This window comes from Camelus dromedarius, chromosome 20 (genome assembly GCF_036321535.1).
Source record: "Camelus dromedarius isolate mCamDro1 chromosome 20, mCamDro1.pat, whole genome shotgun sequence".
Classification (NCBI taxonomy): Eukaryota; Metazoa; Chordata; class Mammalia; order Artiodactyla; family Camelidae; genus Camelus; species Camelus dromedarius.
In genome coordinates, this window is record NC_087455.1 from 28,708,095 (window position 1) to 28,731,507 (window position 23,413).

Genomic DNA, 23,413 nt, shown 5'->3' on the forward strand with positions numbered 1-23,413 from the left:
ATAAGAAAAGAATGAGACTGTATATGTGTTTTTATTTTAATAGATGCCACCAGACTAGTTTCCAAAAAGGCTACAGCTGTTCCTATTTCTACCAGCACTGAATGAGAATATCCTTTCCCCAAATCCCCACCAGCAACAGGTTTTACACTTTTCCCAAATTTTGCCAATCCTCATATATAAATAGATATCTTATTTTTACTTTAAGTTGCATCTCCTGGGTAAATTCTTACTATAAATGTTTCAACAATACTTCAGCATAAAAAGAAACAAGTACAAAGCCGCTTTCACCTCTCATGTCTCCCCTGAAGTAACCCTTCTCAACAGTTAGTTGGGTTTCCAGGCAACTTTTAGTGCATTTGTAAACTTATTCACAGAGACATATCATTTGATAATTGATAAACAGAATCACACTATAATGCCATCCTATGACTTATTTATTTTCATATAACAGTATGTCTTCGAGATCTTTCTAAAGTAAGACATATGGCTCTAGCGCATTCTTTCTAGTGGCTAAATGAGATAGCATGGTGTGGACAGTCCTGTAGAGTTGGTCCCTTATCCTCCCTGGTATCCTCAGACCCAGATATCACTGAGCCACTGAATTTTCCAAATCTTAATTCTGCCTACCTCCTACCTTCGCATGTGCTATAATATAGCACTTACTGCTTAAGCCATTTTGAGTAAATTATTCTGCTACTTGGGGCCAAACACACCCTATCAAAAAAGTCTATACTTACCTTCTGCCTCCCACCCATCCCCACCTAGACTCTTAAGTTTTATGAGAGCAAAAACTGTGTCATTCAAGTTCATCAGCTCTTGGCACAGGGCCTGGCATGTAGGAGTTGCTCAACAAGTATTTGTTGGATGGTGAACAAATGAAGCACTTTGAAATTGAAACTAAGGCAATTGCTGATATGAGTTTGAGTGTTGGGAAAGTCATCACCACCATCATCACCAGAGATGGCTCCTGAAGGACAGTGAGAGTTCATCCGGTGGGAAATGGTATTTCAGGCAGAAGGGAGAGTCTGAGCAACCCCTAGAGCTGTGAGCGTGGATGGCACGGTCCTGGCATCGGGGAGTAGGTGTATCTAAGTGGGAGAAATGGAAAAGGCAGGAGATGAGGTTGGAAATGTTGGTTCAGATGCCAGTCTATAGGAATGCCCTTCTAAAGAATTTGGATCTTTTTCTTTAATGGTTGGAAGTCACTGAAGAGTTCTGGGCAAGAAAATGGTGTGTCTGGATCAGCAATTTAGAAAGATCCATCTGGAAGCTATTTGGAAGATGGATTAGAGGCTGTCTAGCCTGGAGACAAGGAGACCAATCAGGAGATATACTTATCTAGTCCTTTTTGTTGCAATTAGCAAAAATCCAATTTGATTGGCTAAAAGTGGAATGGATTAGCTCACTGACCACAAGAAGAGCAGAGGCACTGCTGGGCTTCAGGATCACCTAGAACCTGGGTGTGGGTCACTGCCAGGCCTCCCCTGTTCTGAGGCCAACTCTGATCCTCTCTGTGTGTTGCCTTCAGTCTCTCAGGTGGACTCACTCTACATGGCATATGCTGCTCTCAGGTCCTGAGCCTCAGTCTCACAATATCTGTACATACATTATACAGGATGACTGCCTCTGGTCCAAGATCAAATATCCCAGGGAAAGGATCCCAATGGCCAACCTTGGGCCAGATGTTCATCCCTGGTCCAATCAACAGTGGCCAGATAATAAGATCTCAAGGCAATGGCGGTTTCCCCTCAAGACACATGATCAGAGATGGGGAAGGAGAAATTCCCAGAAGAAGGGAAGCAGCTTTGTTTTAGAGTCAGAAAACTAGTTGTTCATTACTATAAATATAACTTACTGTTATAGTGCAGGCAAAATGTGAGGTGTACTCAAACTGAGGGGCTCTGGGAGGGAGGAGAAAAGGCGAACCCAGGAGACTTTCAGAATCCTCAGTTGCTGACCTGTCTGCAGCTGGATCTAGGAGCTAGCTGTCCCATCAGTAGCTGAAAGCTGGAGTCGCCTCTGGGCCTGCATCCCTGGTTCATCTTCTGTGCATCTTGGAGCCTGGAAACTTGGAGACTGGAGCCCTCTCCTCCAGCTGTGCGGCCACCCTTCTTCCACTCAAGCCCAAGAAAGAGCACAAAGCCCTGAGATGGAGAAAAATGAGCTGCTTCCCCACGAGTCATTGCAAACTTGCCTAGCTAAATGGGGACTCGAAATAGAAATTAATTCAATAGTTTCATGCTTTAAAAATTTAAAGTTACAGTTCTTGTTCCTTTGGATTTAAGGACTGAGATTTGTTTCCACAACATTTGTGACCCCAGAACCTGGTACCTAACAGAGTCTGATCAATTCTTTGCTGAGTGATTGAGAAAAGAGCCAGCCCAGATGGGACCCCAAGAGGACCTTGGTCAAGGAGAACCTAAAGGAAGGAGGGCAAGGGAGAGCCCGGAATACAAGGTCCACTTATTTCAGGTTGTGCCCTGGGATCTGACCCCACCCTCATTCCAGCCTCTTCTTTCTGGCTTGTGGTGGTGGTGATGGTGGTGGTATTGACATACATGTGGGTGTGGGGGCAGGGAATGAATAGGGGGAGGTGGGGTTGTGTTAAAGAAAGCACAGAATTCTTTAGGATTCCACCAGAGGGGACAAGTCTGGAATAAAGGCACCCAAAAAAAGTCCTGCGTTTTGGTGACCAGCCTTTAAATAGGCTTCTCCTTTCTCCTCCTGCTTTCTTCTACACAACCCCCGCCCCCGCCACCCCAGAGCACTGAGGCCTGGGGCACTTGGGTGCCGGGTCTTAGAGCTGCAGGTGTCACCTGCTGCCTGGAGCCATGTTCCAAATGGCAGTGGCTTGAAGTTTCACCCTTGCCCTGGGCAGGAAGAGAAAGCCTCATCTCTGTCCTGTTACTATCCCGCCTTGGCAGCCTCCCAAAGAAAAACTTTAGCTGGAACTTTCCACCTGGTCCTGACTTCGGGAGGAAGGAAGGCTGGGGGACTAGAGGTGATCGCTGTCTCCCCGATTGACAGGAGTTCGAAGCAGCTGCCCTCAGCTCTCCCCGTCGTCGTGGCTGCTGGCTGGGGGCCTCTGGCGGGCTGGGGGTGCGGGGGGCGCGAGGGGCGCTCAGCCAAGCCGGCGCGCAGGGACTGCGGTCTGCCCGGTGTCCGTTAGCAGAAGCGCGTCTGGCTGTGACCTCAGCAGTTCCACGTGGGAGCCAGGGCACCGGCCAGCCCCAAACGTAGGCCAGGAGAGGAACGGCTCCAGGCAGCTTAGGTGGAAGAAGGGTGGAGTCGGGGGTCGTTTTAAAGCAGGCACAGGCGCCGCCAGGAAAAGCTTACCCCACCTGGAAGGTCCCGAGCGGGCTCTTTGTGGGTCAGACCTTTGGGTTATTTTTAACCCTGGATCAGGTTACAGACAGTATTTGCCCCACCTTCTGCGGCGGGCAGACAGCTGTGCGGGGCGGAGCTGGCGGGAGAGGGCGTAGCAGCTGATGCTCAGGTCACGCTGACTCGCCGAGAGCAGCCAGCGCCGCCGGCTACAGTGCAAATACCACCAAGTGCGAACTTCAGGAAAGGATCAGCCCCTTCCAAGGGGTCCCCTTTGCTCTTAGGAATTTTCGCACTTAATAAGAACGGGATCAGAGGGTTAGATCTGCTGTAATACGAAGGAGGAAGGAGCAGACATCTTACAACACCAACCCTGCAGTGTAGGGCAGGGTGTGCACCAGGGCCGATCTCAGGTCCTCCCTGGAGAAGGCATCTGGGCACATCTAGGCAGACCGGGTCAAGAATTGAAAGAGTTTATAAGAAAAGGGCTGCGAAAACAGAGAAGTGGGGTGGGGGTGGGGCCGGGTGTGCTGGGACTTGTGGCTGGAAGCGGTGGCATGACAGCTGGACTTTGGAGGATGGGTAGGATTTGCCAGGCAGTTGGGGAGTGAGCAGGGAGAACCGCAGAAAAAACAGCCTGAGCCAGAAATAGGAGGGATCAGGCCACATTGGGGGATGGTGAGATGTTCCTGTACCCAGTGTTTAAGAGAGTCCTGGAGAAAATGCTGGAAGGGTAAATTGTACCTTCCTTTCCAGGAATTTAAGCTATAGGCAAACAGAGTCAAAGAAAGATTTTGAACAGGGAGTAATGTGATCTGAGATAGACTTTTAAAATGCTTCTTGGATGGCTTTGGGTAAGGCTGGGCTGGAAGGGGAGAGTCTGGATACAGAGAGACCAGCTAGGACGCTACCAAGTGAAGGAAAAATAATGTCCCTCTTGGTGGAGCCACTGTTGTTGGTTAACTTATGGGGATGGGGTTGGGGGTGGGTAGTATCTTTTGTTACAGCAGCTAAGCCTGTATCCTAAGTACTATTAATACTGATAATTCTGATGCAAATAAAAGCTTGAGGGATGTCCACACTTGAAGCATACAAGTGGGATAAGTGGAGACAAAAATAAAAGAAAAACCAAAGAAGTGAATGATCATAGAATCCAAAGGAAGAGAGGAAAGAAGCAAGAGGGCAAATTGAGTTCTGTGTAGCAGAGAGTCCACAAAAGCCAGGGGCATCAGGAGGCTCTGATCTGGCAAGTACTTCAGCAGATTGATAGGGGCTTAATTTAAGCACAACAGATTATACCAGGATGGTGGTGAGAATAATGTTTCTGTCATCTCCCTGAAGATTTTTTGTAGATGTGTCATTTATCTGGACATTTAGAGTTCTGCGCTGGCCTTTAGATTAAAAAAAATCAGGGCCATCAATGCTTATGCTCATGAAATTATACAAGTATGTTTACTGGGGCTTATTTGTATGAATCATGATTTTTCTGGTATAATATGCCACCAAAACAAAACTTTTAAGTACTTAAGTGTTTATATTCATCAAAGAACTTTTTCTCTTCAATTGACTTTGTGATAAAGGCTGCATTATGAGGTTGATGAGCTGAGCTGTACCAGTTAGGAATCTTTTGATTGCAAGGGAAAGATAACCCAACCTTGCCAAAGCAGAAAGGTAATTCACTAGCTCATCAAACTGAAAAGGCCAGGAGTAGGTCTGGCTTCAGGCACTGTTTGCTCAGGGGCTCCCAATGTGTCAGTGGGACTCAGTTTCCCTCTTTCTTGCCCTCAGTTCTATGATAATGGCTCCAACCTCAAAGAATCTTCCCCCTCTGGTCACTAGGTGGCCAAGCACAGGGGAGAAGAACAAATCTCTTTCTGAGAAGCCCCTGCAATTGCATCGTGTTCGCTCTTATTTGGTCACATGTCCATCCCTGAGCCATGTACAGATCAGAGGAAAGCAAAGCTCATTAGCTGTGTGCCTTGGGCAAGTCCCTTAACTTCTGGGTCCTAGAGTTTTCTTGTTTATAAAGTGGGAATAATAGTACCTATCTGATAGAATCATTAGGAGGCTTACATAAATTCATGTTTATAAAGTGCTTAGAACAGGGCCTCCCTCAGGGTTCGTACCTTATACGTTTGTTGAACAGATAGGTTGACCAGGCCCGAGTCACAAGTCCGCCATGGCCACCTCCTTAGACCAATTGACTGTGTGTGGGAGGAATGACAGGTATGGACAAGGGGGAAATGGATCCAAGGTAGGCGAGAGACCCAGGTTCTCTGGAGGGCTGGAAAGACAGGAGTGGGAAAACTCATGGATGGATGAGGTGGAAGGGTCGTTGAGGGAGGAGGATAGCCGATTATGGTCAAAAGGTGGTTGGAGGCCTCAGTGATGTTGCAATTCCATGATGAAGAGGATCTGAGGGTGGGTATGTGTCAGGTTACAAGGTCAAGGTGGAAGGTAGACAGCTATATGGCCAGGTTACCCAGATTTATCTGCGACAATCCCTGGAAACCTTTATCAACTCAGTTGGGCTGAACTTTGTTCTAAAATTTCAAAATTATGTTCTAAAATTTGGTATGTTCAAAGAATGTTGGGTTTTAATACCCTAGGTTCTAAATATAAATGTTTGGGATTAGGTTTTAAATAGCCCAAAGCCCAAAGCGTTTTTTTTTTTGTTTTTTTCTTTTGTGAGTGACCTGCCCTTATTCCTTTTTATGGTCTAGTTGCTTCTTTAAATCGATTTCATAGGATTTTAGGGCCCAAAGAAATCTAAGGGTTCACTCCCAGCTCTGCTCCTTCAGGCCTTGAAGGCAAGGGATTTAATAGGTGGTAGGAGGGTTTATTGGGGTGGTGGTCCTGATCTCTGACTGCCCCCTCCTCTCCTTCTCCCACCTCTGGGCTTTGGCAGACAAACAGGAGGAACCACAGATGGCAAATTGGAGCGTCCGTTTCATTACTGGTGAAGTTAGACCAAAGAACTCAGAGGACACTTGGGGTAGAAACGGCTTCTCCACCCCTCCCCCCCGACCCCCAAAGTGGATGCTGCAGGTGGGTCCATGGCTCCAGGGCAGGGGCAGGTAGGCTTGTCTGGATTCAGAGGCAAGGCTGGAACCAGGAACAGTGTGATCGCAGGACTGGGGAGCAGTCAGAGCAGCCCCTCTTCTCCAAGGGGAGCCGAGGGAAAGGAAGATACGGTCTGAGTTTGCTGACTCAAGCGTCCCACTCACTGCTGTATTTATGGTTCTTGTCTCCTTAAGCCACATACCCCTGGAGAGTCCTTGGAGAACATAGATTATCCTTTGGCCGAAGCATTGCATCTTTCGTGCATTTTGGTTTAGAAATCCAATTTGGAGGACTCCATCCTCCTTCCTAGTTGTATTCTTACTGTTTTCTCTTTTCTTGTAGTGTTAAAACTTGCCTCATGGGGCAGAGGGGTGGGAAGCTAAATGCCAGGGCTTTGCCATCACATAGACCCGGACTAAATCTCAGCCACTACCATGGGACTTTGGGGAGAAACTTTTTGGAGAGACTCTTTGGACATCAACTTCCCTATTTGTAAAATGGGGATGGTAACAGCAGTTGCTACTTCATGGGGCTGTGCAGGGGGTGGATAGATGAAACAATGTTTGCAAAGTGCACCACACAGTCACCAGTACATAGTGATTAGTCAGTAAATATAGGCGATTGTTTTATTTCCTGGAAGTCTGTGAGTGATTCTCATGGAGGGCTCCTCCTTGTTACGGTCCTGCCTCTGGTCCTCACTGGGGAGCTCTCTCCCGAAACATGAGTTTTTGTTTTAAAGAAAGTCTCAGCGGTTTAGTCCCCATGTGAGCTCACAATTGTTCTGGAGCCTCCAAATCACTTCCAGGGCAATCTTGCTTGCACATCATTAATCCTGTTTTTTAAGCGATTTCCTCTAGTGATTAAAGAAGCAAAATGATGCAAGAGCAAATTGGAAAATACATGCTCCACCAAATATATTAAGGTATAGCATTTCTTCTTTAAAAATATTTTTATTGTTCATTTCATGATAAGCAAAGATTTGATAGCTGGGCCATTTTAATAATAAAAACTCATTTCTATGTCTGTGAAATAAAAAGTATAATCACCATAATCTAGAATAATTTCCATAACACAAATACATTTAGAACCTAAAAATAGAAACATTTAGCAGGCTATTTTATTACTTGCTTTCATTTTTAATCTGTCAAACCCAGATTTATTTTAGCTTTTACGTTGTTTAAGATGTATTTTATAATGCTACAGATTTTTTTCCCCAGAAGTACTTACTTACTTACTTACTTACTAATTTATTTATTTAATTGAGTTATAGTCAGTTTACAGTGTTGTGTCAATTTCTGGTATACAGCACAATTCTTCAGTTATACATGAATATATATATATATATTCATTTCCATATTCTTTTTCACCGTGAGCTACTACAAGATATTCAATATATTTCCCTGTGCTATGCAGTATAAACTTTTTAATCTGTTTCATATACACCAGTCAGTATCTGCAAATCTCAAACTCCCAGTTTATTCCTTCCCACCCCCTCCCCCCTGGCAACCACAAGTCTTTATTCTGTCTGTGAGTATGTTTTTATTTCATATATAAGTTCATTTGTCCTTTTTTTTTCGATTCCAAATATGACTTATATGGTATTTTTCTTTCTCTTTCTGGCTTACTTTACTTAGAATGACATTCTTCAGGGACATCCATATTGCTGCAAATGGCAATCATTTTTATGGCTAAGTAATATTCCATTGTGTGAATATACCACAACTTCTTTATCCAGTCATCTGTTGATGGACATTTAGGTTGTTTCGATGTCTTGGCCATTGTAAATAGTGCTACTATGAACATTAGGGTGCAGGTGTCTTTTTGAATTAGGGTTCCTTCTGGGTATATGCCTAGGAATGGGATTGCTGGAGCATGTGTAAGTCTATTTTTAGTCCTATGAGGAATCTCCATACTGTTTTCCATAATGGCTGCACCAAACTGCATTCCCACCAACAGTGTAGAAGGGTCCCTTTTCTCCACACCCTCTCCAGCATTTGTCATTTGTGGACTTTTGAATGATGGCTATTCTGACTGGTGTGAGGTGATACCTTATTGTAGTTTTGATTCACATTTCTCTGATAATTAGTGATATTGAGCATATAATGCTACAGATTTTTTAAATTCCTATTTTGAGGCTTAAGGTGGAAGTCTTTGCTGGGAGCAGATCACTAGGGAAACAGCTTATTTCACGTTGGCATTTTCTATGGCCATGAACTTAAATCTAGTGGCTGGCATCCATGTTCTAAGAACCAGAATATTCTTGCTAGTTTCTTTATTTTTGAACTCAAATGATTTAACTTTTCTACAAATGGAAAAAATAGTTCAAAAGCAACACCTCTTCTTTAGCATTACATAACAGCAATTAACATCTAGTTTACAGCTCTAGGTAGAGAAAGAGATCAATTCCTCCCTCAAATATTAGAGCCAGGTCTCTCTTACATTGCAGGCTAGACGTAACACCATTTCAATATATTGTATTTTTTGCTGTTTATTAAAAAATAACCTTTCCTTTTTCTGATTGAAATGTAGCCAGTGCTTTTAAGAGAACTTGAAAAACAGCACTATCTCCTGAGTTAATCCTGAATTTTGAAATAAGGTACCTTTTAAAAAAAATCTTTCCTCAAAGTTGAGGATATAAACAATATGTGACTCCTAGAGCAATAATTTAAAATATAGGTAGAAGTTTCATTCATATACATTGTTTCATCACAGTGAGATGATGGAATAAACACATTTTTCATTAAGTACAATGAAAATTTGCAAGCCACCTAGATGTTAGGAAAATGTCAATCTACATAGACTAAAGTGTAGCTGATGCAAAAAATGGATTATGTAGCATTTTTCCTTTTTATTTTCATTAATAGCCCCCTTTTTAATAAGTTAACCCAGTACAAAGTGTGCTGATTGGAAAGTTTCACAGCAGAAAAGTTGCAAAGAAAAAAACCCATTTTTTAAAGGACTTGGAGAAATGCTCACAATTCAAATGGAAAAATGGAAAAAAGGAAAACAAAAAATTCAAGCCACAGCTTGATCTCACTCACGTGCATTTATTTGTGGCACTATCCTATAACAATACAGGCTGTCTCTGGCTGGTAGAATTCAGAAAATTTGTAATTTTCTTTCTTTATTTTACTAGTCAACATATTCCCAAATCTCTATCATAAGCATGCATACTTTTATAATCAAAATTATATCAAAAAGGTAAATTTTTAAAAAGAAAAATACATCGTAAAAATAAAAGAAACAGAAAATATAGAGGCCAACGAGTTTTTTAAACTTTAGGGGCCGAAGGCCACACCAGCTGATGAGCACGTTCTGGGCTACCTCATATGAACGTACCTCAGCCCGGGGATGGTTTCAGCTGTCATTAACAGGTTTTTTTCCACCAGTAAAGGTGCTGTTGTCTCAGCCTGGCTGCTGACATGCTTTGTTCTGGGCAAGCCATTTCCTCCTCAAGGCCTCAGTTTCCCCTTTTGAAGTTTAGGTCCATACAGTGTTAAAGTCCTAAGATTTAATTTCGTATAATTTAATACTTGTTTTTCTAATACCATCTGTTGAAAATATTCCACTTTGGCTGAGGAGGTTAAATTCATCGAATACACTTGCTGGGATGAATTAGACACAGAGAGTTGGGAAGGAACCATCCCTGCTTTCAAGGTGTTACTATTTAACGAGAGAGACAGGTATGAACCACTAGGGGGAGCTATCAAAGTACTCAGAGAGCTGAGAGAAGAGATGGGAGTTTTGACCAGTCCTGGGTTTGGAGAGTCAGGGGAATCAGAGATGTTCTCCTGGAAGAGATGACACCCAAGCTGAGTTTTAAAGAAAAAACAAGGTATCCAGACGGGGAGGGTACAAATGACCTTCATCCTAGCGGCACACTGGCAGTGCTTACGGAGTGAGAATGATCGGTTTAAACATTTAAGAAATTTGAGGCAAAAAGGCTTTCTAGTGGTTCCTCAAGAAGGCCACTCTGACCACAAATAACAAATGTTGGGGAAGATGTGGAGAAAAGAGAACCCTTGTACATTGTTGGTGGCAATGTAAATTGGTGCAGCCACTGTGGAAAACAGTACAGCAGTTTCTCAAAAAACTAAAAATAGAGTTATCATATGATCTAGCAAATCACTCCCGGGTATATATCCAAATAAAACAAGAACACTAATTCAAAAAGATACATGTTCCCCAATGTTCATAGCAGCATTATTTACAATAGCCAAGATATAGATACAACCTAAGTGTCCATCAACAGATGAATGGATAAAGATGTGGTATATATACACAATGGAATACAAGTCAACCATAAAAAAGAAAGAAATGTTGCCATTTGTGACAACATGGATAGACTTGTAGGGTATTATGTGAAGTGAAATAAGTCAGACAGGGAAAGACAAATATTGTATGTTATCACTTATATGTAGAATCTAAAAAATAAAACAAACTAGTGAATATAACAAAACAGTCACAGATATAGGAAGAAATCAATAGTTATCAGTGGGGAGAGGAAAGGCGGGGAGGGGAAAGATAGGTGTAGGGGATGAAGAGGTACAAACTACTATGTATAAAATAAATAAGCGACAAAGATTTAGTGTACAGCACAGGGAATATTGCCATATTTTATGATAACTATAACTGGAGCATAATCTTTAAAATTGGGAATTACTATGTTGTACACCTGACACGTAATATGGTGAATTAACTGTACCTCAAGTTAGAAAAAAGAAGGCCAGTGGATAGCTATGCTGAGCAGCTCATGGCACCCACTGTGATGCCCTCAACATCGGGAAGGAGAGGGGACACTATTAACAGGAAGGAAACAGTCTGATTTTTAACTGTGAGCCTTTACTTTTCCCACGGGGGCATTTTTTAAATTTCCTACCAGGACTGCCTCCCAGTGGCCTTTGGTGTCTTCACCTTGTTACTGAGTCCAGACTCATTCTGCTCACCGTATGACAGGCCAATACAATAAATCAGGAGACAAGGTGTTGGGGCAAGGAATAATGACTTTATTCGGAAAGACTACAGACCGAGAAATGACAGATGAATGTCCTAGAGAACCATCTTACCCAAGTTAGAATTCAGGCTCCTTTTATACTAAAAAGGGGAGGAGGTGTGATTGGTTGTTGCAAACTTCTTGGTATCAGAATCCTTTGTTCTTCCCGCTGTCCACGTAGGTCAGTAGGTCAGGTCATGATGTTCCTGTAAACCTCCAATGAGACAAATGTTATCCTCTGTTCTGCAACTTTTTATCTCTATGCGAATGAAAAAGTGTTACACTCTTAAAGGTCAGAGCCTTGAGAATGGGCTATTCTGTATATTTCAGGCTGTAGGCAACATTCTTTTACAAAAGGTGCAGAACCAGCATGACTAAGCACAGGAAACAGAGCACAGGGTTAGGGCTAAAGGAACAGATCTAATATGGAGTCAGATTGGTTCTTCCCTGTTACAACCTTGCTGATAACCCTTCCAGTATCTTTCTCTGTAGCCCCTGCTACCACCAGCACTGCTGCCACCGCCATCTACAAGACAACCTAACCTCTCTGTTGCTAAACTTAACCTCCTAGAGCATAATTTACACACTTTGGGCCACAGAGAGCTGCTGTGAGGCTGGCTTATGTCTTTGGACACACCCCCAAAGCCCCTTTCCCCATTGATAAGATATAGAAAGAACAGTAATGAAAGCTGGATATCATAACCAGGCCAAGACAAGCTCCCTGGTGGGCCTCTGTTCTGCTTAGAGACTAGTGGGGACTTAGTCACATATGATCCACGGCAGGTCCACACAAGGACCATACAGGTGGAAGGGCTTACCTTGGAGTGCTAGTGTGTGTTTCCTGTAAATTACACACACACTTACACACACACACACACACACACACACACACACACACACCCTCTCTCCCCTGCCCCAGTTCCTCTCACTGCCCACTCCAAAATAGAAATAAAGATTTTCAATAACCTCTGACCTGAGCGTGAGACAGTATAATCAGACGCCTGCTTGCCAAGTGAGCTTTCAGCTCTCAGTGACTGGTTAAAACCAGGGCTGTGGGAAAAGAGAAGAGGAAGGGAAGGAAAGCAAGGGATGAGGCGCTGGTGCTTTTGAGAGGAGTGTGAGTGAGAAGGACCCACTGCCTCCAGGACCCGTGGACATAAGGAAATGATCTTGGAGAACTGCCCTCAAGCATGATTTCCTTGGGATCCATTCCTTGGGAACAATTGTAATATTTAGGTTAATGCCAGCTGCTGCTACTGATGGACCGCAAAGTTTCAGTGAATACATGCAGAGTTTACTTCTTGCTCCTGTAACAGTTCCTTGCCAGTGTTCCTGACTAGTGGGCAGTTTTGCTGGGACAGATCACTCGGTTTGCTGGCCACAGCGAGCTTTGGCTGCACGGTATAGGAGGTCTTTGGTGGGAAGGAATGAAGAGGCTAAGACTGAAAACCTGTCCTTCAATGCTTCTGTAAAGCCCTGTATATAAATCCTGCCTCCTATTCTGAATCCTAATTCTAGTGAGTGGAGTGAGTAGTCAGACAGATCTGTGTTCAAATGTCAGCTCTGCCCCTTCCTGGCTGTGCAGTTGTGGGCAATTTTCTCAGTCTCTCTGAACCTTGGCTCCCCCATCTGAGCAACAAGGGTGCTAACACCTCACACCATTGTTGTGAGGATTAAATAAAACAGCATTCAGTGCACATGAGTCATCTAGATCAATACACATTCTTCCTCTAAGGATTCCCTGACTTTTTTTTATTTTGTTTTTTGTAATGGGACAAGCAATATTTATGGGGCTTTTATTGCTTTAAAGTTGATTTCAAAACTAATGACCATGAAATAACTCCTTGACTGGTTCTTGAATGGCTCTTTCTGATTACAGGGATCCTGAGAAGTGGTGTTAGGGTGACTGCCAGCTGGAAAAAGAGTTGAGCAGAATTCCCTGCCTCTTTCCTCACCACCAAATAAATCTAGATAGGTTAAAGATTTTTCTTATTACCTTGGAGTAGGGAGGACCTGTCTGAGCGTGATTTAAAACCCAGAAACCACAAAGGAAAAGGATGGTCAATCTGATGACATAAAGATAATAAATATCTACATGGGGCAAAAAACAGACTTAGTGAAAGAGAAATGACAAATTGTGAAAAACATTTGCAACTACATCCCAAAGAGCTAATTTCCTTAATAAATAAAGAACTCCTATAATTCAATAAGAAAAAAAAAACAACAAATCCTAGCAATCAAAATGGTAAAAGGCTACAAACAGTTCCCAGAGAAGAAAATGCAAATCCCTTTAAACATTGAAAAGATGCCCAGCCTCACTCATAATAAAATAAATATAAATTAGAACTACAATTAGATACCAATTTAAAAACTTCTAGATTGGCAAAGATCAAAAAACGTGATAACACCTTTAGTGACAGCATAAGGAAACAGACTTTTATATACATATTGCTGGTGGGAATGGAAACCGATTCATGCTTTATGGAGAGTAATTTGGTAATTCTGTCAAAATTTAAATTTCACATACCCTTTGATTTAGCAATACCACTTTATGAATTTAATCTAAATATCCACCAATAGAAGAATGGTTGATTAAATTATGATAAGTGAGTACAGGGCATTCACTTATAAGTGGATACAGGCTCAGCCCTGTATGTGCTAATATGGAAAATTTCCCAAAGTGGAAAAAAATTGGAACTGTGTATTTATAGTGTACTCTCATTTGGGTTTTAAAGAGTAAGTAGCATCATCCCCATTTTACAGAAAAATAAAGTGAGGTTCAGAAGAGATAGGTAGCTTGCCCACAGTCATCATATAGTCAGTAGTTAGATAACAGAGTCTGGGCCAGGCCCAGGACTGTCTGGTCTCTCGTGATGAAATCCAGGTCTTTACCACCATGCTTTCGAGGCTCCCATAACCTAGGATACAAGGGACTCTCTTACCCTGTTTTCCACTTTCCACAAGCTAAACTGAACTTTTCCACATTCCTCCACACGTTCCCATTTCCTGCACACCTCTACATTTTGGTTCATGCTGCTTGTGCCAGATCAAATGCCACCTCTTCCAGGAAGCTTTCCTTGATTCTCCCAGACACATTGATCTTTGCCTCTTCCAAACCCTTGAGCACTTCATCCGTTTCTTGGAAATCTTTGAGGGTGGGCTGTAGAGAAAATTAAAGAGAGGAGAGAAGGAAAGAAACTAATATTTATTGTGAGCCTACTTTGTGTTAGGCACAATGCCAGTGCCTTCACCAGGAGTCGTATCTAGTATTTTAAGTATTGATCATCAATCGTTGGGTTATACGTTGTTGGAGGCAGGATCTGTGTCTGATTAATATGGGCATCTCCCAAAGGCCTAGCACAGCGTTACCGCTCCAGTGCAAACAATTTTTGAGATTCTATATGTCAGGTACTGTTTGGTGCTGGGGATACCAAGATGAATAGGGTGAATCAGGCATCGTCTCAGCTGTCTGTCTGGGAGGGGAGCCAACTGTATGACCCAATAAATCATATTTGAACATTGTTAGTAAAGTGGTAGAAGAGGTTTGTTGGATGGCTGGCTGAATGGATGTGTGCATCTGACTGCACCCCATCTGATACCTACCTTCACTTCAAAACATGCAGAATTCATCATGCATTCAATCCTGAGACCACCCTTTTCAGGCACAGCACTGGGGTTACAAAGTCCTCCTTCCATGGTCACTCTAGAATTGCATTGTCAATTATGGTAGCCAATAATCTGTTTAAAATTTAAATTAATTACAATCTCAAAGACCTGAGAAAGTGTGAAAGAGTAAAGAGACTACAGTGTCCTCCTCTTGATTCCAACACACCGCCCAGTCACAGACAGCTATATGCGGTCCAAGAAGGGGGTGGGTAGGGGTGGGGTGGAAGGTTTCCGGGGTCCCCGGGGAAGCTCACACAACAGGAGTCTCTGCTTGGAGTCTCCCCAGTCTTCTGTCCTCCCAACACGATGGGCAGCAGACATAGACTCATGAATGGAGGGCATGCCAGGATCCCAGCTGGGTGACACAGTGAACTTGGGACACAGGATCACAGACGGCTTTCCACGGTGCTTTCCACGGTCATGTGGGCACAGCAAAGTGAGGGGTGCCCTGAGGCCACAGCGCCCCCTTCCTTCCACTCCCAGCGCAGAACCACCGGGCAGCAGTGGTTTCCACATTTCCCGCCTCGCCTGCACAGCCCTCGCAGCCTCAGCAGGTCTCTGGGCCTCCAGGTTTTCCTGCCTGGGAGTGGGGAGGGGAGCAGAAGAGGCACTGTTCTCTCTCCCTCTCCTGCCCGGCTGGGCACCTTCTTCTGCTCTCCTCCCAGTAGACGCCTGCCTGCTCTGCTCCTTGGCGGCGTCTACGGGGCAAGGGGACTAGAGCTGGCCACTAGAGGGTATCCAAACCCCTCTTTTTAATTCTGAATTCTGTGAGTGAGGACAGCTCCCGGGGCATTCATTGCTTCTTAGTCCCGCAGAAGCGAAAATAAAACAAAAAATATTTAAGGAAAAAAAAAATTCATGTTTTACATGACTATCCTGGTAGACCTGAATCAAAAGAAATCCCTCAGGAATCAAATAAAAGAAACCTCCCAAGGCAAGTTGTTCCTTTTCCACGTATTACTGTGGGATCTATATTGATAAATTCCTCTAATGATGTGTTCTCCAAAGCCCTGCCCATCCAATTACGTTGCAATATAATACTGCGTGTTCTTGGGAGGTATTTTACAAGGGAAAGACCAACATGCAGGTTTCTTTCTCTCTCTAGGCATTCAGCAGTCTCTTTTATTTGTCACATGGTTTAAGAACCAAATTTAGAAATGAAATAAAAATGAGAATTCAAAGCCTGCCTCAACCTAGTTCTTGACCATTAGCTCTGTTCTTTCCCTTGGAACTTCCGCAGGGAAAGCGTCTGCAAACCGATGCCCCCTAGTGGCGACACCAAAGCCTGGCTGTTGATGTAACCTTGAACCTTTCACCTGGCAAAGTTGGGGTTTTTTTAATCACTAGAAGTGAAACATCCCCCCAGCTGCTTTTCTGTCTTTCAGATTATACCATGTATCTCTATGTATTATTTTTAATCTCCATTGTGTGATCTTTAAAGAGAAGTAAGTTCCTCGACTTATGAAGCTGTTCCCTTTTTTTCTTGAAAGCAAAACAAGAGAGAAAAATTCTTGTTGTGTAACTGTTAAAGAGAAAACCCAAAATGGCGTCACTTGTGCTAAAGCCCATGATACCAAACCTAGATTTAATACCTCACCCCACTGCAGCTTCGACCTTCCCCGGAAATGTAGCCTTAATATGCCAGTCTGGAACTTTCTGGTCCATACCACTGAGGGATGCTCTCACCTGAGCCCTCTCCACCGCTCCCCACACCCCACCTCAAAGGAGAGGTAGTCTGCAGGTAGACCCTGCCCTTCTCCCAGAAGAAGGTGACCAGGCCTGAAACAATCCTTTCTTTCCTTTTGCCAATACTTCCTCGCCCCACCCCGCTTCTTCTAAAAACCTCCCATTTTGTACATCCCCTCAGAGAGCCGTTCTATTTACTAGATAGGATGCTGTCCCATCGTTGAATAAAGCCAATCAGACCTTCAAATTTACTGGTTGAATATTTATTATTAACAATCCTGAGATTGCACCATGTGATTTTCAAAAGAGCCCTGAAGGTATTTTAGTATTCTCCCTCTTTTGTCAATGGGGGAATGGGTGCCCTGGGAGTGTCCCGGCCAAGGCCATCCAGCTATTCCCCAGTGTTGTCTGGGTTTGAAACCTGATTGCTTTGCTCTCCACTGGGATGAAGTCCTTGGAGGAAGGAAGTGGTTTGGTTCAGAATCCCTGAAACCCACGACACCTGGCCCCGCAGCTGGTACCTCCTAGGCCTTCAGAGCACGCAGAGTAAGAAAAGGGTGTGGCCAGTGCGGAATCAGAGAGAGATCAGAAATCACCGGACTCAGGGCCAGCAGGACTGTGTGCTTTGATGAGTGCACTGGGGGCTGGTGGGTGGAATGGGTGGTCTGCTGGCCTCATCTCTGCCCCTTCCATGGCTGACATCATTTTGCAATTCTCAGCTTGGCCCAAGCCTCAGAGAATGAAGGTTATGTGGTGATGGGACCTGTGTGGGCAGGGAGGGAGGTGAAGGAAGTCCAGGGAGTTGCTGGGACTTGTCAGGACTTGCCTGGCTACATCCCAGCAGATGCCAGCCCCGCCAGACCTGGAGGCACAGGGTTTTCTCATCTTCAGCCAGAACCAACATTTACTGAGGACTTGGTTAATGTCTCTGGTACTTGGCAGGGTTATTTTATTTAGTGCTCTCAAAACCTAGCAAGACTGTATCCTTGTTACAGTAAGAAAAGGAAGCCTCAGAGAAGCTAGTTACTTGTCCAAGGAGCAGGAAAACTTTTTTAAACCTTTTTTTATACATCTGTTTTATTTAAATGTGTAATTTGTGGACATTCTGTTGCCAGATGAAGCAAGGGGTGGAGGGAGGATTTGGTTTGATGTTGTTAAATAGGAGAGAGCCTCCCGTGAGTGCACTGCTAACCGGAAGAGAGGAACTGAGGATATAGCAGATGGAGAGCAGGTTGGGGCCATGGCCCAGGGACTGGAGAGGGGACAGAACTGAGGTGCCTGGGAAAGGTTTGCTCCCAGAGTGTGGAACCAGCTGGGCTCAGCAGGGTGCAGGCAGGAAGCCACTTATTTTTTCTCCCAACTGCCTTTTTTAACCCACTTTGTGGGCAGTTCCTTCCAGCCCCTGAGCGAGGTCTCGGGCAGATCCCACAGCTTTTCAGCTTACCTTTGGTGAAAAAAAAAAAATCCAAGCTGATATGGAAATTCTGATTCCTGGTCCGATTGAGAGGCTCTTTCCCCCTAGTTTGGGCCTTCTTTGTACACAGGGCAAAAAAGGAAATGTGGTGACTCCCCTCCGCTCCTTTGTACCTGTCCGACACCCACCAGCTGCTCTGGGGTGCTGAGTGTGGAGGGAGTTGGTTAATGCGCTGGGAAGGTCTTCCGTGGGTGCTGCAGGTCTCAGGTGACCACGACTGTGACCATGACCAGGGCAGATTTAGAATCACTGATTCTTTCTCTGGAGAGTCACTTAGGTAAGGACTCCAGAGTCTGCCATCTCTTGGGGCACCATTTCTCTGGTGCCTCCCCCAGCTTTCGGCTTACCAAATTGCAAGTCCGTGTGGGCCGTAGACTAGCAGGCAGGCATTACCTGTTAGCAATGGAGAGCTTAGGCTCACCCACACCTGCTGAATCAGAATCTCCATGTTAACAAGAGCCCCAGGTGATGTGGTATGCAGTAGAGTTTGAGGAGCTCTGGCTTGCAACACACCCTGCCCCGACTTCCAGCAGCATCCCCCCTGCTGTCCACCTTGCCCCTCCAGACAGACAGTGCACGTTTTTAGGCCCTCCAAGTCCAGCCCCCTTCCACCCATCTACACCTGGAAAACAAGTGTAGGAGAGGGGAAAAAAGGAGCTTTCCTTTTTCCATATTAGGTTTTCTGGCTGGGGTCCTGTACATTAAACTGATAGAGACAAATTAACAAGAGAAGTCAAGTTCATTTATGGGCAAACGCATGGGACCACTCAGTCATAAGTAACTCAGAGGGGTGGTAAGAACTTGGGCTTATCCAGTGTCTTCACAAAAGAACAGTGCATTTTCTAGGGGAGGGCAGAGCTCAGTGGTAGAGTGCCTGCTTAACATGCACGAGGTCCTGGGTTCAATCCCCAGTACCTCCATTTAAATAAATAAATACCCCACCCCCAAATAAAAGAGAACAATACATTTTGAGAGAAGTGACAAGACAAAGGAAAAAGACTTTGGCCTTCTGGGAGTGGCACGTCATGGAACTCCAAAATACATGGGAGAGACAGTGGTAGATGAGGGCTAGTTTTAACGAAGTTTGTTATGTAGGTTCCTCAGGTGCTGCTCCAGTGACTAACTTCTGCTCTTGACAGACTGAGGAGAGGACATCTTCACAACTGTATGTCCTGCTTTTAGGCAAGTAGGCGGAGAGCAGGGAGCTGTTGTTGTATCTGCTTCTCAATTGCCTTAAGCTCAAAATAACCCGTATTTTTAAAGATTATATTCCATTTATAGTTATTATAAAATATTGGCTATTTTCTCCATATATCCTTGTAGCTTATTTTATACATAATAGTTTGTACCTCTTAATCTCTTACCCCTACCTTGCCCACCCCCTTCCCTCTCTCCACTGGTATCCACTTACTTGTTCTCTATTATCTGTGAGTCTGCCTCTTTTTTGTTATATTCACTAGTTTGTTGTATTTTTTAGATACCATATATAAGTGATATACAGTATTTGTCTTTCTCTGACTTATTTTACTTAGCATTATACCATCCAAGTCCATCCATGTTGCTGCAAATGGGAAGAATTCATTCTTTTTTATGGCTGACTAGTATTCCATTATGTGTGTGCACTGAATCTATAGATTGCCTTGGGTAATGTGGTCATTTTAACAATATGCCAATATCTGTTTTTATGCCATCTTCTTTATCCATTCATCTGTTGATGGACAGTTAGGTTGCTTCCATATCTTGGCTATTTGCTGCTATGAACATTGGGGGTGCGTGTGTATTTTCGAATTACTGTTTTTGTTTTTTCAGATATATACCCAGAAGTAGAATTGCTGGGTCATATGATAGTTCTGTTTTTTACTTTTTTAGGTTTTTGAGAAACCTCCATACTGTTTTCTTCAGTGGCTGCACCAATTTACATGCCCACCAACAGTGCATGAAAGTTCCCTTTTCTCCCCAGCCTCACCAACATTTGTTATTTGCGTTCTTTTTGATGACAGCCATTCTGACAGGTGAGAGGTGATATCTCATTGTGGTTTTGATTTGCCTCTCCCTGGTGATTAGCAATGTTGCACATCTTTCCACATGCCTGTTGGCCATCTGCATATCCTCTTTGAAAAAATGTCTATTTAAAAAAATGTCTATTTGGGTCTTCTGCCTATTTTTCAATATGTTTGTTTTTTTGATGTTGAGTTGTATGAGCTGTTTATATATGTTGGGTATTAATACCTTATTGTTCATATCATTTGCAAATATTTTCTCCCATTCAGTAGATTGTCTTTTCATCTTGTCAGTGGTTTCCTTTGCTGTGCAAAAGCTTTAATTAGATCTCAATTGTTCATGTTTGCTTTTATTTCCTTTGCTTTAGGAGACAGATCAAAAAATATATATATTACTACAGTTTATGTCAAAGAATGTTCTGCCTATGTTTTCCTCTAGGAGCTGCATGGTTCCCAGTCTTACATTTAGGTCCTTAATGAAATTTGAGTTTATTTTGTAGATGATGTTAGAGAATGTTCTGATTTCATTCTCTTACATGTAGCTGTCCAGTTTTCCCAGCACCACTTATTGGAGACACTGTCTTTTCTCCACTGTATATTCTTGCCTCCTTTGTTGAAGATTAATTGACCATAGGTCTGTGGATTTATTTCTGGGCTCTATGGTTCTGTTCCGTTGATTTAATTGTCTGTTTTTATGCCAGTACCATACTGTTTTGATTACTGTAGTTTTGTACTTGAGGCTGAAGTCAAGGAGTCCAGCTCTAGTCTTCTTTCTCAAGGTGGTTTTGGCTATTTGGGGTCTTTCATGTTTCCATACAAATTTTAAAATTATTTGTTCTAGTTCTGTGAAAAGTGCCCTTGGTATTTTAATAGGGATTGTATTGAATCTGTAGATTGCCTTGGGTAATGTGTCATTTTAACAATATTTATTCTTCCAATCCATGAACACAGTGTATTTTTCCATCTGTTTGTGTTCTCTTCAGTCTCTTTCATCAGTGTCTTCTAGTTTTCCAAATGCAGGTCTTTTCCCTCCTTAGGTAAGTTTATTTCTGTTTTATCCTTTTTGATGCAATTGTAAGTGGGATTATTTTCTTACTTTCTCCTTCTGATAGTTCATTGTTAGTGTATAGACATGCAGCAGACCTCCTTATGTTAATTTTGTGTTCTGCAAGTTTACCAAATTCATTGATGAGCTCTAGTGGTTTGTTGGTAGCATCTTTAGGATTTTCTATGCATAGTATCATGTCATCTGCAAATGGCGACAGTTTGACTCCTTCCTTTTCCATCTGAATTCCTTTTATTTATTTTTCTTACATGCTTGCCTCTTACACTCTCTCTCAGCTCTGATGCCTGGTGGAGTCACCCTCAAGCAGAGTCTCTCCCTTTTAGAGTTCCCAGAGTGGAGGGGGTCAGGTACCAGCCCCTGTTCCCCAAATTCCAAGAGACACACTTCAGACTCTCTGAGTGTGGGGAGGAAAAAGTCTCTGGCTGGATCTGAAAATTAAGCTGACAAAGATTAATAGGAGAAAAGCATACAGACTTATTTAATATAAGTTTACATGACATGGGAGGCTTCATAAAGAAATGAAGACCAAAGAAACAGTTAAATCTGAGTACTTTTGTGCTAGGTTTGGTGAAGAGTGAGCAGTAGTGTAGAAACGGGATGGATTAAAGACTATGTGGTAAGTGTGGGAAAATGGGGGAATTTACCACAGCCTGTTAATTAGAATTCTTCTGGGTATCCCTTTGTCTTAGGAGATTAGCATCCTCCTTTCCTCTTGCCTGAGGGTTTTATGACCTGTTTCAGAGGAGTGGGTGGAGGAGGAAGGTCCAAATGAACTTTCTGCTTCTGCTGTTTCCTCGGTTTCCTTCAGCTTAAAATATTCACTATGCTAAGGTGGCCACCTTTTGGGGTGGCATGTCATGAACCCCATCACCCCCCGCCCTGGCTGAGGTGAGGTAGACTCCTTCCTTCTCTGCCAGTGTGTGGGTGGGAGGGGTGGGTGCACTGACATCCCTCTCCAAGGAAATCCTCACTACCAGCCACTTCCAGGCCCAGGGAGCCCCCAGCCTCTTTGGAGACATTTGGAGGGGGATTATGGGCAGAGACAGTTTTGAGGTCTCTTGGAAGGTCTCACCGAGATGCTTGCATTTGTTTTCTGTTGCTGTGTACCAAATTACTCCCAGTCTGTGTGCTTAAAACATTTATTATGTCACAGTTTCTATGTGTTATGGGTTGAATCATGTCCCTCCAAACTTCATATGTTGAAGCCCCAGCCCCCAGCACTTTAGAATGTGACTGCATTTGAGATAGAGCCTTTACAGAGGTAATTATTGCTAAATGAGATCTTAAGGGTGGGCCTGGATCCCATATGACTGGTGTCCTTATGAAAAAGGGGAGAGGCACCAGGGACAGGTGTGCACAGAGGAAAGGCCATGTGAGGACACGTGAGAGAATGACCATGTAAAAGCCCAGGAGTGAGTCTTCAGCAGAAACCAAACCTGCCAACACCTTGATCTTGGACTTCCAGCCCCTAGAACTGTGAGGAAATGTCTGCTGTTTAAGCTGCCAGTCTGTGGTACTTGGTCATGGCTGCCCTAGCAAACAAACACATTGTGGGTCAGCACAGTGAGTCAGGGGCAGCTTAGCTGGGTACCTCGTGCTCAGGCTCTCTCCTAAGTCTACAATTAAGATGTCTCCTGGGGCTGCCATCATCTCAAAGCTCAACTGAGAAGGATCCACTTGTGAGCTCACTCTCGTGTCTGTGGGCAGGCCTCAGGTCCTCACTGACTTTTGGCTGGAGACACCAGGTTTTTGCCATATAGTCTTCTCCTTAGAGTAGTTCCCAACATGGCAGCTGGATTCCCCTCAAGTGAGAGAGGGAGCCCTAGAGAAGCCACAGTCTTTTTATAACCTAATCTCATTGTGACATCCATCAGTTTTGCAGTATTCAATTTGTTAGTGTAGATGAAGAATGTCCCCTGCCACATCAGCAAACAGGATGCTGTGGCCATCAAGCCATCAGCTACTACTGCCATCCCCACAGTGAGCCCTGAAGGAACTCAGGATGCAGACAAATGGGCTGCCTGCTGCCAAGCTGTCAGCCATTGCAGCTACCTCCAATGGTGAACCCTGAGGGGACTCAGGATGGGGAAGAAGAGGATACTGGCTCTTGATAGCTAAGGTGCATATCAAAGGAAGTGATT